We start from the raw sequence: 22,381 nt of genomic DNA, 5'->3' as shown, positions 1-22,381 counted from the left end.
ACATCTGGTGTATTACCTGAAAAGGCATCATTTTAATTTTTCTCATTACACACGAACACACACACATGCACACGCTAGCGAGCGTGCGCTCACACACACACACACACACGCACACGTGCACGCGCGCACACACACACACACTCACACTCTCACACACACACGCTTGCAGCAGTGTGATGACAGAAGCCTTCTGTTAGAAATGTCCCATTTATTCTCTGTCCTTCATATCTCCATGTGTCCCACTGTTCTTGTTTTTGTCCTTAAAGTGAACCCCCACAGTGCTCTCTCTCTCTTTCTCTCTCACTCTCACTCTCACTGTCAATTGTCCTCCTTTCATTGCTCTACCTGGAGTTAACCACGTGAACTCTATAGCGTCCCTTATTCTGGGGGCGATCTATATGGATTGGCTATTTTCGGCGAAGAGATTTGGTGTCGAGGGGGGAAAAGGAGGGGGGCCTAGTATGGACCCTTGGGGGACTCCGGTCAACTAAGTATATAGGGTTTAAGAGGTTAGAGTTAAACCCTATACATGCTGTTCCCAGTGTGTGTCTCTCTCTCTCTCTCTCTCTCTCTCTCTCTCTCTCTCTCTCTCTCTCTCTCTCTCTCTCTCTCTCTCTCTCTCTCTGTGTCAATTGTCCCACCCAGTGTTGCCATGTCTGCTTATTATAAGCGACTTTGGCCTTGTTTTTCTGTAAAGTCGCTTGTAAATATTCTTAGTTGCGAGTTGCAGTTTTTTGGGCTTGTTTCTAAAGTGTAGGTGCTTATTTGGGCTTGTTTCTAAAGTGTAGGTGCTTATTTGGGCTTGTTTCTAAAGTGTAGGTGCTTATTTGGGCTTGTTTTTAAAGTGTATGTGCTTATTTGGGCTTGTTTCTAAAGTGTAGGTGCTTATTTGGGCTTGTTTTTAAAGTGTAGGTGCTTATTTAGGCTTTCCTAAATGTCGTTTCAACCAGTTGTTATCAAACTTTTTCATGTCAAGGATCCCCACATGAATATATATGTTGAGCTTGTAGATCAGCTATTTTTAAATAGCCAATGTATAGGTTTAACCCATTGAGACCTGAAGCCGATTCTACATGTCTCCTAAATCTCAACAGTTTTCTGAAGATGTATGTTTCTATATCAGTGGTGCTCAATCTTTTTCATGCCAAGGACCCCCAAAATTATATTATTTGGCCGCGGACCCCCATCAAAATATTTTGTTCCAGGGACCCCCAGAAGCAAAGATTTGAGTTACAAATGTTCGCTTTAAAAATATATATATTCAAAGATTTTCACACATTTTGACGATTTTTCAAAAATAGCAGATCTACAAGCTCGTAGCGCGGCACTCGGTGCCGCGCTATGAGCTTGTAGATCTGCTATTTTTGAATAGCCCAAAGTGTAAAATAATGCTTTTTAGCTCAAATCTAAAAATGACACAGTTCCAGGTCTTAATGGGTTAAAGTGCTCATGTGGATTATAGTCGCGTCTTTTGGGCTTGCAAAATCTGGCAACAGCGGTCACACCCCCCTCTCCCCAGTCCGAATGCGTGTCCTTCTCTCTCTCTAAAGCTAAATATATGCTCCGTCGCCAAGAATAGCGCAAAGCTCACAACGCGTCGCGGGGTCGCCCTTATAAATGGCAACACCCCACCGGCCTGTGTGTCACTGAACAGCATCCTACGGAGGAGAACAAGAGTCAAGGGTCAAGCAGACCCTCTCGGGCTCCACTTCAAAATGGCAGCTCCACGCTGCTCTCAGTGAGGGGGCCTCTGTCCCCGGGAGGCAGACAGGGGTCAAACGCCCCTGTTAAAAGTGATGCCCGCACGCTGCTTTCAAATCACACACACGGGAGGACGGAGGGTCTTTATACTAGGTGTGTTTAACCCGTTAAGACCGGGAACGCATCTGTGTCATTTTATTTTCAAGATTTCTTTGGCTATTCAAAAAATGAAAATGTGTGAAAATCTTTACTAATGTATTTTAAATCCTAACAGTTTAAAACAAAACAAAAAAACGTATGTTACGTCAGTGGTTCTCAAACTTTTTTCTGGTCAAGGACCCCCAAAATCATTATGTTTTGGCCCGCTGATCCCCATCAAAATATGTTGTTCCAGGGACCCCCAAAAGCAAAGATTTGAGCTAAAAAATGTTGTTTCCAAAAAAATATGTATTCAAAGATTTGCGCAAATGTTCAAGATTTTTCAAAAATAGCAGATCTACAAGCTCATAGCGCGGCACTCGGTGCCGCGCTATGAGCTTGTAGATCTGCTATTTTTTAATAGCCAAAGTATAAAAAATAATGGTTAGATAGCTCAAATCTAACATGACACACAGATGCGTTCCCGGATTGAATGGGTTAATGTGATGACCTTTTTGCCGGGTAAAAAAAATTAAAAAGGTCTTTCTTTTTTTTTCTCGTCCCCCGCGGACGTCCTTGCGAGAGACAAAACGTCCCGTTTGAGCGAGAGTTCAACGTTCCCCCCTCCTCCTGTCCGAGGGGAAGCGGAGCTGCTTTGCATAGTGTGCTTATATCTGGTAAAGGTCACGGTGTCTGCACATTGTACAGTCATTTACATTTAAATTAACACTCAGGCTTTTTGTCAGTGGTCTGCCGTGGTGGAGGTGCACCGACGTTGGCATTTTGTCCAAATTTTGGTCAAATGTGATTGCCTTATTAACCCATTACAACCGGGAGCGTCGTTATTTTATTCTTTGGCTATGCAAAAATAGCAGATATACAAGCTCATAGCGCGGCACCGAGTGCCGCGCTATGAGTTTGTAGATCTGCTATGTTTTGAAAAATCGTGATTTTTTTTTGCAAATCTTTGAATATACATATGTTTAAAGCAAACATTTTTAACTCAAATCTTTGCTTCTGGGGGGGTCCCCGGAAAAAAATGTTTTCAGATGGGGGGTCCACGGCCTTAATACATAACATTTTGGGGGTCCTTGACATGAAAAAGTATGAGTGTCACTGATATTATAGCAACATAAGTGTTTCAGAAAACTGTTAGGATTTAGAAGGCATTTGTAGAATTGGAACCTCAGGCCTTAATGGGTTAATGTTACCATCTTTTTTTGTGTGTGCTAACGCACGCACGCACGCACGCACGCACGCACACACAGAGAGGCAGATCTAAACATGAAATTGTCTGGGATGTTTTCATTTTATTCATTTATTTGATGTTTTCATGCTTTATTTATACTAGTTACAGTAGAGAGAGAAACCGCGCCCCCTATCTCTGGAATGCTCTCCCTCAAGTTGTTAGAGATGGCGACTCTCTGGGCATTTTCAAATAAAAATGTATTCTCTTTCTTTTTTCTCTTTTTTGTCGCTCTTTACTTTTTCTGAACTGTGTAATGCATGGTAACTTGTTTGACCATGCGGGCACATTTTACACAAATTGTTTACACAATGTGTTTTTTACTACTATGTATCTTTTGTATCTATGTATTTTGTGTATGACCTGTTGTGAAGTGCACAGAGACCCCTTGGGGGGATGTTGCACTATAAATAAAAATAAACTGAAACTAAGGAAATGTGGGCAAAGAGCATGAAGGGAGTGACATGCAGCAAACGGTGAGGCTGGAATCGAACCGCGGGACTTGCTGTCCGTCACTCGTCAGAGCCCATGTGGTACGTGCGCTAACCGCTGGGCTATGGGGTCACCCCCTAAATGATGAGTTTTAAACGACTATACACGACTAGTCTAACAGGTCTAACTCATTGACTGCCATGGACGAGTTAACTCGTTGAATTCTGCCAGTGCTCACACTGCCAACGATGAGTTTGGACGAGTTTAAAAAAAAAACAAAAAAACACGTTTTTTCACACAGAACCAGGAGATAACGTGATCGCAAGATTTACTGCTCCATTCACTTCCTGGTTAACTTATTACATATCCCTTCGGCTCCTGTGTTTTACTATGTATTTTTGCCGAAACATGCTATTTTCAACGGCCTATAACAAGCGAAGGGAGTTTAGAAAACAGCCCAAACTGAGCACATATCCATCTATTAAGGTCAAACCTCTTCAGAAAAATTTATCTTGAGTATATTTTGAGCCTTTTGAAGTGCTTAATATAATATAAAATAAAAAAAACATTGTTTCTTTTTTAACCCCATGAACCCTATGGGGCGAGCATTCAGGGAAAATAGCCAATCTACAAAGCTCACAACGCGAGCCATGGGTAACTAATTATATGGGGTTTAAGTGGCTAAAGAAAAGCAGGGCTTCTTACGACCATGCATTAGTATGCGCATGGTTATTCGAGTTCATTGCGAAGAAATGTGTTGATTCTGCAAAATGGTTCCATTTCAGATGAACATCATGTTTGCTTTTTGAGTGATATTGAAAAACATGCATGAGTTTGGAGATCAGGTGAGAGACGGGACCAGTATGGCACGTGGAAAACATTTTTAAATGAACATGCAGCGAGTGCACCGAGTGCCGCGCTATGAGTTTGTAGATCTGCTATGTTTTGAAAAATCGTGATTTTTTTTTGCAAATCTTTGAATATACATATGTTTAAAGCAAACATTTTTAACTCAAATCTTTGCTTCTGGGGGGGTCCCCGGAAAAAAATGTTTTCAGATGGGGGGTCCACGGCCTTAATACATAACATTTTGGGGGTCCTTGACATGAAAAAGTATGAGTGTCACTGATATTATAGCAACATAAGTGTTTCAGAAAACTGTTAGGATTTAGAAGGCATTTGTAGAATTGGAACCTCAGGCCTTAATGGGTTAATGTTACCATCTTTTTTTGTGTGTGCTAACGCACGCACGCACGCACGCACGCACGCACACACAGAGAGGCAGATCTAAACATGAAATTGTCTGGGATGTTTTCATTTTATTCATTTATTTGATGTTTTCATGCTTTATTTATACTAGTTACAGTAGAGAGAGAAACCGCGCCCCCTATCTCTGGAATGCTCTCCCTCAAGTTGTTAGAGATGGCGACTCTCTGGGCATTTTCAAATCCAGGCTAAAAACCTATCTTTTTTTCCCTACATTATGGTTCCCCCTAGTTTTATTGAACTTATTGCTACGTGGTTTATTGCCTCGTTCCTGCCCTGTGGTTTTAAATATAGCCCTGTGGTTATAAAAATGTATTCTCTTTCTTTTTTCTCTTTTTTGTCGCTCTTTACTTTTTCTGAACTGTGTAATGCATGGTAACTTGTTTGACCATGCGGGCACATTTTACACAAATTGTTTACACAATGTGTTTTTTACTACTATGTATCTTTTGTATCTATGTATTTTGTGTATGACCTGTTGTGAAGTGCACAGAGACCCCTTGGGGGGATGTTGCACTATAAATAAAAATAAACTGAAACTAAGGAAATGTGGGCAAAGAGCATGAAGGGAGTGACATGCAGCAAACGGTGAGGCTGGAATCGAACCGCGGGACTTGCTGTCCGTCACTCGTCAGAGCCCATGTGGTACGTGCGCTAACCGCTGGGCTATGGGGTCACCCCCTAAATGATGAGTTTTAAACGACTATACACGACTAGTCTAACAGGTCTAACTCATTGACTGCCATGGACGAGTTAACTCGTTGAATTCTGCCAGTGCTCACACTGCCAACGATGAGTTTGGACGAGTTAAAAAAAAAAAAAAAATCCCCGTTTTTTCACACAGAACCAGGAGATAACGTGATCGCAAGATTTACTGCTCCATTCACTTCCTGGTTAACTTATTACATATCCCTTCGGCTCCTGTGTTTTACTGTGTATTTTTGCCGAAACATGCTATTTTCAACGGCGTATAACAAGCGAAGGGAGTTAAGAAAACAGCCCAAACTGAGCACATATCCATCTATTAAGGTCAAACCTCTTCAGAAAAATGTATCTTAAGTATATTTTGAGCCTTTTGAAGTGCTTGATATAATATTAAAAAAAAACATTGTTTCTTTTTTAACCCCATGAACCCTATGGGGCGAGCATTCAGGGAAAATAGCCAATCTACAAAGCTCACAACGCGAGCCATGGGTAACTAATTATATGGGGTTTAAGTGGCTAAAGAAAAGCAGGGCTTCTTACGACCATGCATTAGTATGCGCATGGTTATTCGAGTTCATTGCGAAGAAATGTGTTGATTCTGCAAAATGGTTCCATTTCAGATGAACATCATGTTTGCTTTTTGAGTGAGATTGAAAAACATGCATGAGTTTGGAGATCAGGTGAGAGACGGGACCAGTATGGCACGTGGAAAACATTTTTAAATGAACATGCAGCGATATCGATAACGTATGGCTTTTTTTAGCGTGTTATGAAAAACAGCACCTATAGGCTTATATGCACTTAAGTTGAGACAAATAGACGCGTCAGCGTGGCTGGGTGAGAGATGGGAGCTTATTAACAATCAGCTGAAAAACATGGACTCTAAAATCCACATTTGAATTATTTTATTTGGATCTGCACTAGGGATGCACCGAATATTCGGCCACCGAAACATATCGGCCGAAAATGGTTAAAAATTGCATTTTCGGCTTTCGGCCGAAAGGGTTTTGTGGCCGAAAAAATATCACCGAAACAACACAATCCGATCGGTAAAACACTGTTGTAGGGAGAACGTCTCTCTCGGTAACACACCGCCGTATGGAGGAGTATAGAGCTGCTGCTGCTTCTCTCAGAGCGCAGCTAGAGCCTGACATTCCTCCCCCCTCCCTCACACACACGTTCGATCGCACCGTCTCAACTCAAGACTCAAGTAGGAAGAAAGGAATGATACATACTAACTTTGTAACCAAGCTTTGCTGTTGTTAACCAAACTAGAATCCACACATGTCAGAAGGTGTAACGACAGTAGGAAAGCCAGCGCTAGTTAAGTGCCTGCCCAGCGCAAAAATAATTAACACCAGCTGTAGCCTGTAGAGACGCTTCCCTCTTTGATTGTGTGTGTGTGTGTGTGTGTGTGTGTGTGTGTGTGTGTGTGTGTGTGTGTGTGTGTGTGTGTGTGTGTGAGAGACTTTTCTGAAATTAAACTTAAAGTATTTTGGCTGTGTGCAATAATGCAACTGCAGACATTATATTGCCTTTTGTTAGGCCAGTGGTTCTCAAACTTTTTCATGTCAAGGAAGGACCCCCAAAATGATATGAATTTGGCCGCGGACCCTCATCTCAAATATTTTGTTCCAGGGACCCCCAGAGGCAAATATCTCAAATATTTTGTTCCAGGGACCCCCAGAGGCAAATATTTGAGTTAAAAAAATATATATATATATATATATAGCCTACCAAGGTTTGCACAAATGTTCACGATTTTTCAAAAATAGCAGATCTACAACACGCTATGAGCTTGTATATCTGCTATTTTTGAATAGCCAAAGTATAAAAGGTTAAAATTATTGTGACGCTATATTAACACATTTTGCTGGGGACCCCCTGGAACCCCCCTAAGTACCCCTGGGGATCCCCGGACCCCACTTTGAGAACCAATGTGTTAGGCTATTCAAAATTTGTTTTAATTTCTTGAATTAATATGTATTTAATTTGCAATAATTCAACTGTATGGCATGCTAATGTTTTGAGACATATTGTATTTTATTACTACACAATAGTAAATACATAATTCTACACAATTACTAAATATATATTTTAAATAACGGATCTCAATATGGACCCATTATAGTGATGACAAGTTTTGACATAATCATGTAGCTCAGAAGCACAGCCATGACAGCAATGGTCCAAAAAATGTTTTTAAAAAAAATGTATATATTCATTTTTTTTTATTAATCATTTTCGGCCTTTCGGTATTCGGTTTTCGGCCATATGTTTTCTATTTTCGGCATTCGGTTTCGGCCAAGAATTTCCCATTCGGTGCATCCCTAATCTGCACAAAAAGAAGACATTGATGATGACATACTACTATATGCAGACATTTGACAGATGCTTTCTCTTTTTTTCCCTTCGTCCCCTCTTAGCTACTCAAGGATATATGATTGAACATTGTCTGCTCCAGATAGACAGACTGCCCATGCTGGCTGAGACAGAACAGTGTTTAGACAACTTTTTTTGCCTTTAGCAATCCTCCCAATTGCAGGCCACGGAGCTCAAGTTTGTGAATGTGGCCCAGACTCCCAAACACAAGGACAATACGTTATACACACACACACACACACACACACACACACACACACACACACACACACACACACACACACACACACACACACACACACACACACACACACACACACACACACACACAGTGCTGCTATAATCACTCAACTTGTCTTGTTTGTTGTACTTTAGAATAGTTTTTTTTTGCAGGGTTCGTGGCAGTAGCTTCCAAAACAAGGCACAGATTTGACAAACAATGAATCTACGTTGGTGTATCCTGAACATTGTGTAATAAAACGATGTGGGGGATAGAAGCATGACATACTTCACTGCCTTCCAAAATGTTGGGGGCAAGGAGAAGTGACATCCCTGGGTGTAGGACACTCATTTATAAAAGAGTGCTTAAGGGGATTCATTACCGTTTTAGTACAACGTATAATACAGAAAATATATCGTTGCCGTTAGGCAGAAACCTCTTATCTCCATATTCTAACTTGTTGTGCTCTTTCGTTAACCCATTGAGACCTGAAGCCGGTTCTACATGTCTCCTAAATCTCAACAGTATTCTCAAAAACGTATGTTTCTATATCAGTGGTGCTCAATCTTTTTCATGTCAAGGACCCCCAAAATTATATGTATTTGGCCACGGACCCCCATCTGAAAATATTTTGTTCCAGGGACCCCCCAGAAACAAAGATTTGAGTTAAAAATGTTTGCTTTAAAATAATATATATTCAAAGATTTGCACACATTTTCACGATTTTTCAAAAATAGCAGATCTACAAGCTCATAGTGCGGCACTCGGTTCCGCGCTATGAGCTTGTAGATCTGCTATTTTTGAATTGCCCAAAGTGTAAAATTATGCTTTTTAGCTCAAATCTAAAAATGACAAAGTTCCAGGTCTTAACGCCCTCACACAAAAGTATTAAAAGTAGCAGATCTACAAGCGACACGTTTCGAACTTGTAGATCTGCTACTTTTGATCCTTCTGAAATGTTATCTTGTACATATGAGCTTTCCACCCGACAGAGACGATAATATGAAATGCAATTGATTGTGAACGTGTTTCACGCTAATGCAAGTTGAAGGTATGAATGGTGAAATGGTCATTTCATATTTTACTTACATTTAGCTTAAAATATACATCAAGCATAACTAAGGGTGAAGGTTAAACCTAATTAGCACATTGGGTGCCAGAATTTTATAATAACAGATTACGTTCGGTGCCAGAAATCTCACCGTTAAAGCTGCGCGGCGCTGTTTAAGCTGTAGACTCCCAAGATGAGAAATCCATGTGAAAAAAAGCATGCGCTCATTTTGGTTCATTGCACGATGGTCCTGGCTAACGCCTGGAACGATAACATGCTCATACTCTCACGCGAGTAACAAAGTTTCGGAGTTATAGGGGTTTTAGAGAAGGAGATAGAACGGAAGCGGATGGGGAGCCATGTTTTTTGACACGGTGATCCACCTGTCCTCTCCTTCTCAGAATCACCACGGGTGATTCCAGAGCTGCTCCAGCCCCTCCCATGTGGAAAATAACAAAAAAAACAAAAAGACTGAAAACACGATAAAGACCGCGTTCGGCACCAAAGCGCTACTCTGTGAAAACACGGTTCAGACCGTGTTTGGCACCCGATGTGTTAGTATTATTATTAAAAACTCATTCAATGCAGATAAAAAAAATGAAAAAAAATCTTGGAAACGTGGAATGTGCCCGATTGCCCGTAATTCTGGAATTGGTCATAATATATACAATATATACAATTATTAGTATTATTTAATAGTTATTTTAATAAGTAGGTCAAATATCCAAACTACGTACTACTTGGGACCACAACCATGACCCACAGATGTCAAAGCCCTGTGGCAAAATGCTGATGAACAGCTTATAAGTTAAAAGTCAGCATCATCAGTCTCTGCATAAGCCAAAGGTCAATGTGCAATTTCAGATCGACTGACCGAACCCACTAAGGAGGAAAAAGCTTGAGAACAGCCACGTTAACTCAATCAATTTCGCTTTAACACGCAGAAGAGTGCTGCTGTGGATTCTTTGCCGACACAATTAATGAGACCATTTTGTAATTAAAGCTCCTGCGCTTTATTGATTACACACACACACACGACGTACATGAACAATAACCCGAGCTTGGAGCACCAAGTCTCTCTAGCCCATGCGGCCTCGCTGGGTGTAGCTGCTTGGGTGTGTTTAAATCAAAGTCCTTTATAACTTTGCACCATTGATCCAGCTCACTCTCTCTCTTTCTCTCTCTCTGAAGGGCATTGCGCGTGTCTATAGCTCCGAGCCCAGGTAAAGCACGCTACTATAGGCCCGTGTCCACTGGGCTTTTTTTCCTCGGCTTAACCCATTGAGACCTGAAGCCGATTCTACATGTCTTCTAAATCCTAACAGTATTCTGAAAAACGTATGTTTCTATATCAGTGATGCTCAGAACCCCCAGAAGCAAAGATTTGAGTTAAAAATGTTCGCTTTAAAAATATATATATTCAAAGATTTGCACACATTTTCACAATCTTTCAAAAATAGCAGATATACAAGCTCATAGCGCGGCACTCGGTGCCGCGCTATGAGCTTGTATATCTGCTATTTTTGAATAGCCCAAAGTGTAAAATAATGCTTTTTAGCTCAAATCTAAAAATGACACAGTTCCAGGTCTTAATGGGTTAAAACGCCAAGAAGCTAGCCTGAAAGCTAAAATATGTTCAACTCGAGCGCCTGAAAGCGCTTTCAGGCGCTCGAGTTGAACACATTTTAGCTTTCAGGCAGGTAGAGGAAAAGTGCCGCACGTGCGCAGGGTAAATGCCCAGCGCAACGCCAAGCTGCTGGAGTTTCAAAAAAAATGAACAATCATAAACAATTAAAAATATGCCCTGCGCTCAGGAAATAAACGCCCAGTGGGACGCGGGGCCTTAAAGAGAAAGCTGGAAACACTCGCCTATCAATTAACCCTGGCACTCCCACCGTGTCCACCCACAGCAGTCTTAATTCAGTGAGAAGTTCACATGCAGTAAATGCAGCTTAACTCTTTAACTGCCGGAGTTAGAACATCGTCTATAGCTGCCCTTGCCAGCGATTGCGAGCGTTTTTACAAACTTTTTTAAAAAAATCATAGAATATAATTTTTCACAACGATCCACCCAACAATCGCCTCAAAAGACATACGGGGGTCTCGGAGAATCGGAGGGGGGGAGCGTACCGTCGGCTCGATCCGTTCCATAGTTATGGGCAGTTGAATGTGGCTTGTTTTCGCCAAAAAGCATCAGAAAGCAGAGAAAATGTGATGTTTTATAAATCCTATAATACTAAACAAAACCAGCTTTATTTTGTTGTGATCATGTGATTTCTGGGTGTACTCTTCATCATCCTCATCATTCACAGACTGACAGAAGGACAGAGTTTTCTTCATTTTACAGCAGAATAGTAGGATAGTTTAACCACCTAGAACCTCTATACTGCATTGAACTCCTCGTTTACCCTTGTACAGCTGCTCTTTTATGTTAACTTGTGAATGTTTTAGCCTTATTGTCCCTATATACAGTACAAACATCATAACTCATCCGTCTTCTTGTTCCTACTTGATTGACGCACTCGGCATTGCAATGATTTTTTTCTGAGAGCATTGTTTAGTTTTTTAAAGAGTCAATAAAGCTTGCAAATGTCCCCCTCAAGTCACTGAGGCGGAGTAGTGAAGCCAACCTTGTGGCTTATTGAGTGACGCCGGTCCTGTGGTCAGTAATTGAAAACGCACTGGTCTGTACAGACGCGAGTAGCGGAGGGGAGAGTAGTCCATTTGCTGACGTCAGGCTGACGGAACGCTCGATGAAATCATCAACGGATCGTTGCCAAAGAAAAACAAAACAAGGCAAATAACATGTCTGTTTTTTTGTTGTTGTTGAGCTCAGTCTTGGACAAAGAACTAAAGATTTTTGCAACACAATGAACACACAAAAACTTGTTTTTGTGTGTCCTTGGTGCTGGGCTGGGCTGGGCTCAGGAATTTATAGCAGCCTGGTTGCCGGTTTGTTCCCCAGCTCAAGGTTTCCCAAACTAGCACTTGGAATTGTTAGGCATTACGTTTAGACTCGGTTCCACAGATGAATATTGTGTAAATAGCCGATCTACAAGCTCACATTGCCTCGATGTTGCACATTAAGCAAATCATCTGGGGATCCCCATTTTGCGAACCACTGACCTAGCCTATCCTGACTCTAGCTCAGTGGTTCTCAAACCTTTTCATGTCAAGGACCCCCAAATTGACACTTATTAGCCCACGGACCGCCCATTTGAAAAGATATGCAAGGGACCCCTATAAGAGAAGATTTTTTTTCCGGCTCTAGCAGTGATTCTCAACCATTTTAATTTCAAGGACCCCCAGTTTGACATGTATTAGGCTACGGACCCCCATTTAATGGCATTTCTATCTCTGGGACCCCAATTTATATTGTAAAATCAATTATAATGTAACTCTGAGAGTGTACAAATGGAACCAAATGGACCCGTTAGGGTCCATTTGGTTCCATTTGTACACTCTCAGAGTTACAGACCCATAAAGGTCCATTTGGTTCCTAACTATTCATCATTTAGCTGGGGACCCCCTGGAACTCCCTCACGGACCCCTGGGGGTCCCCGGACCCCACTTTGAGAACCAACGCTCTAGCTCATCCCGGTGTGAAGTTGTTCCGCACTGCCGTGCCCACATATAGAGGCATACAGTATATTATGGAAATCCGGTGTACCAGACCCGTCGATCCGACCAATATGCCCATTATATGTGCATGCCATATACAGTGTGGGCATATACTGATGACATTAGGGATCTCCATATATGGTCATAAAAGGCATAAAAGCAACAGAGACAGACAGACAGGTACAACAGGTACTCTGACAATGGGTACAACAGGTATTGCGTAACTGGCTGGGCCCATGCACCTCCAGCTTGCATTGTTCCCGACTTGCAGCGGCCCCCGATTGAACCGGCCTCGTAAAACGGTCCTCAAGGACCAAACCCAGAAGGCACGGCAGAAGGCATAACACAGTCATTTCTATTTTATTGAAATTCTTAATTAATATTTGACAATAATGGTCTTAAAGCCGAATTTATAGCCTACTTAGTTGTGTGACACCGGCGTGCAATGAAGTATATCGAGCCCATAACAGTCGTCATTTGATTTCAAGCTTCTTTCCCACACTATGTTGCTGCATTCAGACTGGCAGCTACAGAGCTACAGGCTACCGTTTATTTTCAATGGAAGCCAGCAGTGGTGGAAAAAGTACTCAAATGTTACTTTGAATGTACTTAAAGTACCAAAAGTAAAAGTTCAAAAATGTTTGAAAATAGCAGCTCTACAAGCTCACAACGCGTCGCGATGCGACGCGTTGTGAGCTTGTAGAGCGGCTATTTTCAAATAGCCTAGGTTTAAAATAGGGCTAAATTGGTTAATGTATGTTTTATAATGTAATCATTTATATCTGCAAGGTAACTAGTAACTCAAGTTTTCAATTGTAGTGGAGTAAAAGTACAATAGAAACAAGCAAACTGTGTTGTGTAATCGTTTTCACTCACCCTATCTTCACACAACTCCTGCTTGTAGTGGAGGGAAAACGAATTATTAGCCAGTTCCGTGTTCTTTTATATTTTCCTTATTGTTTTTCTCTCTTGTTGAGCGCATGCTTGACGCCAACGAGAGTCCGCGCTGCGTTGTACCTTTTGTAGCTGCCAGTGTGAACGCATCATATGCCAATATAGTGGGGCATATTAAGTCAATATTCCATCAGAATCTTTCACTTGGTGATACAAGCACCAAAATTGGCACAAATGATGTCCAGGATGTACTATCTAAGAAAAGTACGAGATCCAGCTGACAATCCAAGATGGCCGCCAGTTTTCAAGATGGCCGCCTCATCAAATGCAAAATAAATGTTTTTTTGAAGTAAAACTTGAATGAACACAAATGTATTAATGATCCAAACATCAAAATGAATGTATTCTGACTGGAAGAACTCAATAGTGTCAATTGAATTCCAATATGGCCGCCAGTTTTCAAGATGGCGGTTATTACGTGACTCAAAATGAGCATTTTCGGAAGCTGTCTGATCACAGATATTGCATTAAGTTGAAGGGAAACATCCATGATCATTCATTGAAATGCTGTGGTCAAGCTCTATTGGTTTGTCATTTTTTATAAGAGTGATGTCAAAGCACAACCCGGGCACACTGGTGACATCACTGCTGTGAGACTCAGCATGGGGTTCAGTGTCGGCTTGTAGTGTACTAGCTGTAGGTGTAGTTTACTAACTGTTGTAGTGGTGTACTCATTGTAGTTTGTACTGTAGTATACATTAATGTCCCAAATGCTAATAAGCCCCTGTATATATCTCAACTACAAGTTTAGTTTGTTGTAGTATTGTAGTTAGATTGCCGCACCTGAATTGACAGGATGTGCCAGCGCGGGAGACAAACAAACTCATCAGCCTTGAAGGCTTAAGTCCTTGCAACCACGAAGAAGCTGACTCCAGCATCTTCACACATGCTCTCCATGCAGCCAAGCAACAAATGAAGTCTGTGTTGATTGAGGCATGCAACACAGATATTCTTGTTGTTGCAGTCAGTGCAGGCTTAGAAATTATGTGGGTATAATTTGGCCAGGGTCAGTCCATTAGGTGATTGCCAATTCATGATATGGTAGTAATTGTTGGCCCAGAGAAATCCAGTGGCATGCTGTCCTTCCACGCCAGTGGAAAGACAGTTGTGTCAGCTTTTCATGGTAAAGGCAAGAAAACTGCATGTCAGGCAACAGTGTGCAAAATGCAAACTGAAAGCCCTGCCAACTGTGGCTGGCAAAAAGATGGAGATGTCTGGACAATCCCTCCACCTATTGTTCAGACTTGTGAGCAGTTGACAAAATGTGTCTAAAAGACTGAATCCCGAGGACGATGCAAATGCTACCACTTCATGCTTAAGTGTACACAGTTGTGTGTCTGCAAATGTGAGGACTAAAAGAAGAACCAAACTGTTACGGTTTGGTTCCATATGACCAAAGTGCAGTCCAGTCCAGTCCAGTCCAGCATAATACAGTACAGTCCAGTACAGTACTACAGTCCAATACAGTACAGTCCAGTATAATACAGTCCAGTCCAGTCCAGTAAAGCACAGTACAGTGCCGTACAGTGCATTACAGTATAATACAGTGCCTACAGTGCCTACAGTGCCGTACAGCACAGCACAGCACAGCACAGCACAGCACAGCACAGCACAGCATTTGTATCATCATAATATCCAATAATTAAAATTTTGTAAATGCAGAATTGGATTTCACATACTCAAAAACATATATTTGGATGTATAGACCATCAAAATAGGATTATTCAATCAAAATATAGTTCAAACACCATTTAAAACCACTTCGAATGGCGGCCATCTTGAAAAATGGCGGCCATATTGTTTTTTCAAGTGGATCTCGTACTTTTCTGAGAGAGTAGGTTCTGAAGCACTTGTGTGCCAAATTTGGTGCTTGTATCACCAAGTGAAAGATCGTTTCAGCAATCTTCTCCACTAATAGGCTCTATGCACAGCAGCCATATTGGGAATGAATTGGGCCCCTTCCTTACTTCCTTCACAGGTGTTACCAATAATACTAATTAAGGCTCCGTTCCATTTGTACACTCTCAGAGTTACACACCCACCATAAGGGGCCATTTGGGAACCAAAATGGAGTGTTTCTAGTGAGCCATCATGCACGATATCAGCACCCTAACCAGAATGGAAAAGAGCCTTCATTAGTATCATTGGTAACACCTGTGAAGGAAGTAAGAAGAGGCCCAATTTCTTTCCAACATGGCTGCTGTGCATAGAGCCTATTGGTTCAGAAAGGAATCTTTCATTCCAAATGGTGTTCTGCGGCACCCCTGGACTTGCGTCACGGCACCTACTTTGAGAAAATGCTTTTTTTCAGGTCGGCACCGAGTTTATCCAATGGGTAGAGAGCACTCATACAGGAGGACGCAGCATACAATTGAAAGTGATTGGAGAAAAAAAACTAGGCGGACAAAATAATGGAACTGTAACACTATAACATTGAAGCTGATAAAATGTGATGTTATTGGATGGAATTTCTGTCCCAAGATGCTAAAGGCAGGAAGGAAGGAAGAAAAATAAAGCATAAGCCTGCTCAGCAGTGGTCTCATTACAACTTGAAGTGTACTGTATGGTGCTGTACTGTACTGTACTGTACAGTACAGCATGACCATCATACTAGCACTAACACACACATTATTGACCAAAGGAAGTGGCCATCCATCAAACAATGCTGCTCTGTGGTCAATATCCCTTAGACCTCTCTGTCAACAAATCACCTTCACACCTCTCTGAGAGAGAGAGAGAGAGAGAGAGAGAGCGAGAGAGAGATTAAGGCGTGGGAAAAGACAGGGATAAATGGATAGGGAGTGTGGGGTGAGGAAAGGAGAGGCGGATTAAAGGTTAGAAAGGCAGGCAAAGTCAAAGGCGTGTTAGAGAGGAAAAGCCACAGATGGAAGGCAGAGAGGAGAGGAGCCATGCTGATAAAAGCCTGATAAAAACAACCCCGGCATGTACTGAAGAATGATAATGGAGGAGAGAGAGAGAGAGTCTAAGACTTTTAAAATACCTTTATTTAAACAAACCCTGTGTCTTCACACACTGTACAACATGTTCATATAATATTCTCACATGAAATACAGTAATAATAATAAAAAATGCTCCAGGCACTTTTCCTTAACCCATTAAGACCTGGAACTGTGTCATTTTTAGATTTGAGCTAAAAAGCTTTATTTTACACTTTGGCTATCCGCGCTACGAGCTTGTAGATCTGCTATTTTTGAAAAACCGTGAACATGTGTGCAAATCTTTGAATATATATATTTTTAAAGCGAATATTTTTAACTCAAATCTTTGCTTCTGGGGGGTCCCTGGAACAAGATATTTTGATGGGGTCCGCGGCCAAATACATATAATTTTGGGGGTCCTTGACATGAAAAGGTTTGAGCACCACTGATATAGAAACATAAGTTTTTCAGAAAACTGTTGGGATTTAGGAGACATGTAGAATCGGCTTCAGGTCTTAAAGGGTTAAAAACAACAAGACATTTCACAATGAAATCAGATCTTCCAGAGAAAGACACAGAGAGAGAGAGAGAGAGAGAACCAAATAAATGACAAGCAGCGATGAAAATGAATGTCCGCGCCGGTTGCGTTCTCCATCGATTTATGGGCCGAGGCTTTACATGATAAATGCATTGGATTTCCAAAGCGCTGCTGTCCTCATAAGTCACACACACACACACACACACACACACACACACACACACACACACTCTCTCTCTCTCTCTCCCCCACACACACACATCAGTCCGATTTACAAACGACTCAATCATGGGATTTGTGGCCGATTGAATGTCCTGACTAATTTAGAAAAATAAATAAAGAATAAATTCACTAATGTGAACAACACCGCACGTTGTAACCACCGTGACCAGTAGCAGGGAAAAACAATAGCCGGGGATATCGACCACACTCTGTGTGTGTGTGTGTGTGTGTGTGTGTGTGTGCGCGCACTTGTATTACAATACTTGTGAGGACCAAACATCTGAATGTCAGAAATAGACATAACAGTTGTTGTTAAACATTTTTGCGTTACAATTAGAGAGATTTCTGGCGTCTTGCACCGGAAAATAGCCGATCTACAAGCTAACAACGCGTTGCAACGCGACTCGTTGTCAGCTTGCGATCGGCTATTTTTCGGGCTTTTGGCTTACGGTAAAAAAAATGGCAAAAGATTTTACTAATGGCATTTATAAAATCGGCGCACAAAAATGCTGATGTCCTCACAAGTATAGTAACACAATCCTGTGTGTGTGTGTGTGTGTGTGTGTGTGTGTGTGTGTGTGTGTGTGTGTGTGTGATATGCAGGGGGTTCATGTTGTTTGAACAGTTTTTTTCTTTTTCTTCTCTCTCTTCACAGACTATTTTTCTCTCGTGTCACATTTATCTCCCTCCCTCTCTTCTCTCTCTCTATCTCTCTCTCTCTCCTTTCTCTCGCTCTCTCTGTATCCATCCCTCCCTCTCTTCTTCTCTCTCTCTCTCTCTCTCCTTTCTCTCGCTCCCTCTGTATCCATCCCTCTCTCTCTCTCGCTCCTCTCTCTCTCTCTCCCTCTCTACCGTCTTCTCATATGCCTCTCTCCATCTATTTTGGTATCTCTCTCTCTCTCTCTCTTCCTACCTATTTGGTATTTCTCTTTGTCTCTCTCCTTCTCCCTCTCTCTTTACTTGATTTCACTCTGTACTTGGTCTGCTCCTTTTTTCCCTCCCCACCAAACCTCTTTGCCAAAAAAGCTCCCGAAAAACTTGTAGATCTGCTATTGTTGGCCAATGTTCCCCCTCAGAATAGGAATGCTAGGGTTCAAGTGGTTAATGTAAAAAGAAAAGAAAAAATCCTATCTCACAAAGATTTGACGGCCCCCCTGTAGTAACTATTGAGGACCCCCTAGGGGTCCCGGATTGCCTCTTGAAGACCCCCTGCTCTAGCCCCCCCCCTCTCTCTCCCTCTAGCCCCCCCTCCCTGTCTTCTTGCCCCAGGCCCTCTCCCAGCATCGTTCACACATACACAATGAGGGAGAGAGAGAGAGACAGAGAGAGAATAAAAGTGTGATATATATTACATGTCTGTTCCAATCCAACATGGTCGTCCATCAGAGGGGCTCGTCCAATGACAGCCCATCACCCGACAGCCCAGGCCCGCTGCTTTCTGACGCTTATTGGACCCCAGCCGCCAAATAGCCCCCAGAAAACAATATCTATATATTTATTACGTTTTCACTCAATACCTGCCCTGCTGTAAAACAATCTCATATTTAACAATCTTACTCGCCAATGTGCTCTCTCTCTCTCTCTCTCTCTCTCTCTCTCTCTCTCTCTCTCTCTCCCCCCATCCATCCCTTCCTCCCCTGCCTGTCGTTTTCTATTTCTCTATTTCAGCGTCGTTTTTTTGTTTTGTTTTCGTAGTGTTTCTCTTTTTTTTCTCCCCCCTTTCTTCTTTATGTCTCTTCACGTTGGGTATCGATTAAATTGGATTTCGCCCGCTCATCCACGGGGGACAGCCAGCCAGCTCTCTCGCTGCGGCAATTGTCATCTCACAGCAAAACAAAAGTTTCACAGCTTCATGAAAGAGTCGTACGAGCCGGATAACATTAGATAAAAAGCACAGTATTTGGTTTCTCTCTGTCTTTATCCGTCTGTTACTGCGTCTCGGTCTGTCAATACACCCTCTCTGTTTTATGTCTCTTATCTCTCTCTCTCTCTCTCTCTCAGGCATGCTTAATTGCTCCGAAAATAGCAGACCTACAAGCTCACTTGTGAGCTTGTAGGTCTGCCATATCCAACACCCGTCGCGCTGCAAAGCGTAAATGGCCTCTCGTATAGGACGATCAATGGCCCGCCTTTCTTCCCGAGTGCGTTTTAGAAGCTGTGACAACTAAAGTACTCTGGCGGCGAAGACGTGCCCGTGATTGTCAGGCAGCGGGCGTTGAATTATTATGAGACGAGTAGTGGAGTGAGAGCCTACAGGCATTACTGCCAGCAGGCACATGGAGCGCGGTATGACTTCACACTCTCATCAAACGCTCTGTTCCAGATATCGTGGCTGGCGAGCAGTAACCTCTTATCTCCATGTAACTTTTGTTTTTGTTATTTTGTAATATCATACTGCAGCGTAAAGTTTTTTAAATTCTGCCTGAACCCGACCCTACCTGGCCCGACGTTTTCGGGCCGGGCTGGGTCGAAAATGTACGCTAATTAGTCGGGCCGGGCCGAGCCCGCGGGTTCTTTCAAAAAAAAAAAAATCTATTTCCCCCAAAAAAAAATTTCAACTGCCCCTAGCGGCCGAACGGTAAGGCCGACGAAATGGCAGTGGATGCGTTGGATGCAGCTCAAAGTGAACTTTACCCAGATATCTAGTTTGTCGCTGTCTGACCTTCCTAGCCTGTGTTAGGGCTAGGAAGGTCAGGCGAGAAACTGCCGAAAATGGCCAAGACACAAACAAACTAATGAATTGGCAAAAAAGTGGACGTTTTCAAGATGTTTTGGCCATTATCTCTGGAACGGAAATCTGCTCAAAGCTTGGTGGATGCGTGACTTTGAGGACAAACTCATTCAGTGCCACTGGATGTTTTAAACGTCCTATGTAATAAGCCCTGTGCCACTGGACGTCTAAAACGTAAAAAAAAAAAAAAAAATGGAAAAAAAATGTTCAGAACCCAAGATATGATGATTTGAAAATGTTCTGCTCCATTCACTTCTTGTCTAACTTCTTACTGAAAAAGGCTGTATCTCGGCTCCTAAGCACTTTTTTTACAATGAATTTTGGTTGTGTCACTGAATGAGTTAAGCACATAATGACAGTTTTTTTGCGGGGTTTTCGGGCCTAAAATGATGGTAATTGTTCGGGCCCAGTTAGGGCTGGACCTTCATTTTTCAGGCCCGTTGAGAACTCGACTTACAGCGTCACACAAAAGCATCAAAAGTAGCAGATCCACGAGCTCGGAACTCGCAGCTCGTTTTCTTTAGAGAGAGAGAGAGAGAGAGAGAGAGAGAGAGAGAGAGAGCGTGCACCATCCACCACTGTACACGTTCCTTCAGAGAGAGGAGCCCCCTGTTGCCAGAGCTCAGCGGCTGTGATGCGTGGGTCATTATCACACACGGGTTAAAGCAACAGGAAAGCCTCTTGTGTTCTCTGCACGCTTTCTCTAATTTAATTACCACACGTTTATCAGCAGCAGATAAGGCCTCAACAGGAGTTGAGCTGTCGCCCTCTCTTTCTCTCACTTCACCGTACACACACACACACACACACACACACACACACACACACACACACACACACACACACACACACACACACACACCCACACCCACACCCACACACACACACACACACGTTTTTATTCTCATGACTTGCTATACTGCGTAGAGCAGGGGTCTTCAACAGGGGGTCCGGGACCCCTAGGGGGTCCTCAGAGTTACTACAGGGGGGCCGGCAAATCTTTGTGTGATATGATTTTTTTTTACCTAGCATCCCTTTTTCTGAGGAGAACTTTAGCCAAAAAATAGCAGATCTACAAGCCCACAACGCCTCGCGCTCGCGCTACAAGCCCACAACGCGAGGCGTTGTGGGCTTGTAGATCGGCTATTTTTCCACGGAGCGCTGCCCTGTGCGCAGCCATTGCTGCGGTGTCAATGCCCCGCGGACGCGACACCGCAGCAATGGCCGCCTACAGGCAGCTACAGGCAGCGCGGATGGATTCGTCTATAGAGGGGGTCCCTGCTTCATCTCTCTCTCAGCTAGGGGGTCCTTGGCCTGAAAAGGTTGAAGGCCCCTGGTCGTAGAGGCTCGCTACACTTATGTGTTATTTTTTCTCCTGATTGTTTCCAACGTAACGCTTGGTTTTGTTTTGATGATGTGACACCCAGCATCGCAACTTGTTTCTGGAAACCCCTTACTTTTGGTGATAATTGACAATTTGGCCAATGTTTTACCTCTTTCTCATAGTTTGTTGGTTACTTTTGCCCCACTCTTATTTCCACTTGAGAACTACTTTTAAAATGACCGGTTCAACGAGATCTACCGACCAAAATGATACATTATTCTATTACTGAAAACCTTTGAAAATACGTAAAGAATTGTGCAAATGTCTCTCCACATTTAGTTTCTTTGGAATAGCGAAGCTGATGTTATATAATATAAAGAAAACACACTTGGAATGGGACACAGTGAAAGTCTTTTGAAAATAGAAGACCTACAAGCTCGTAGATCTTTTACTTTTACTTGTAACAGAGTATTTCTACATTGCAGTATTGATACTTTTACTTGAGTAAGAAACGTGAGTACTTTTACCACCGCTGATTGTGGGTATGCTTACTATAGAAGCAGCGAAGGGGGCTGACAGACCGTTCTTCGGGTCAATCAATCAAGTCACCTTACTTCAAGTGGCAGTGGCTTTTTTTTCCTCCTTTTTCCTCCCCTTCTTTGGGGCAGGGCACGTGGTCTACCTAGACAGCCTTTGTAATCTACTGGTAGATCACAATCTACCTTTTGGGCACCTCAATTCCTATAGGGCCTATATAGGAATCGTTAAAGTGAACCGTTAAGGAATGTGACTGTTAATCAGTGGTGGAAAGTAACTAAGTACATTCACTTAAGTACTGCACTTAAGTAAAATTTTGAGGTTTTTGTACTTTACTTGAGTATTTCCAATTTCCAATACTTTTACTTCTACTC

General features: G+C 42.4%; 1 protein-coding gene across 2 annotated transcripts in view; it reads left to right on the top strand.

Annotated features, from left to right (window-relative positions):
• chchd3a (coiled-coil-helix-coiled-coil-helix domain containing 3a) overlaps positions 1-22,381 on the top strand; it is a 181,792-nt gene that overhangs the window by 114,449 nt on the left and 44,962 nt on the right. The window lies entirely within an intron of this gene.

This window comes from Gymnoscopelus microlampas (genome assembly GCF_963454915.1).
Source record: "Gymnoscopelus microlampas genome assembly, chromosome: 23".
Classification (NCBI taxonomy): Eukaryota; Metazoa; Chordata; class Actinopteri; order Myctophiformes; family Myctophidae; genus Gymnoscopelus; species Gymnoscopelus microlampas.
Note: the sequence above shows the minus strand (reverse complement) of the source record. Positions and strands in the feature narration are given on the sequence as shown.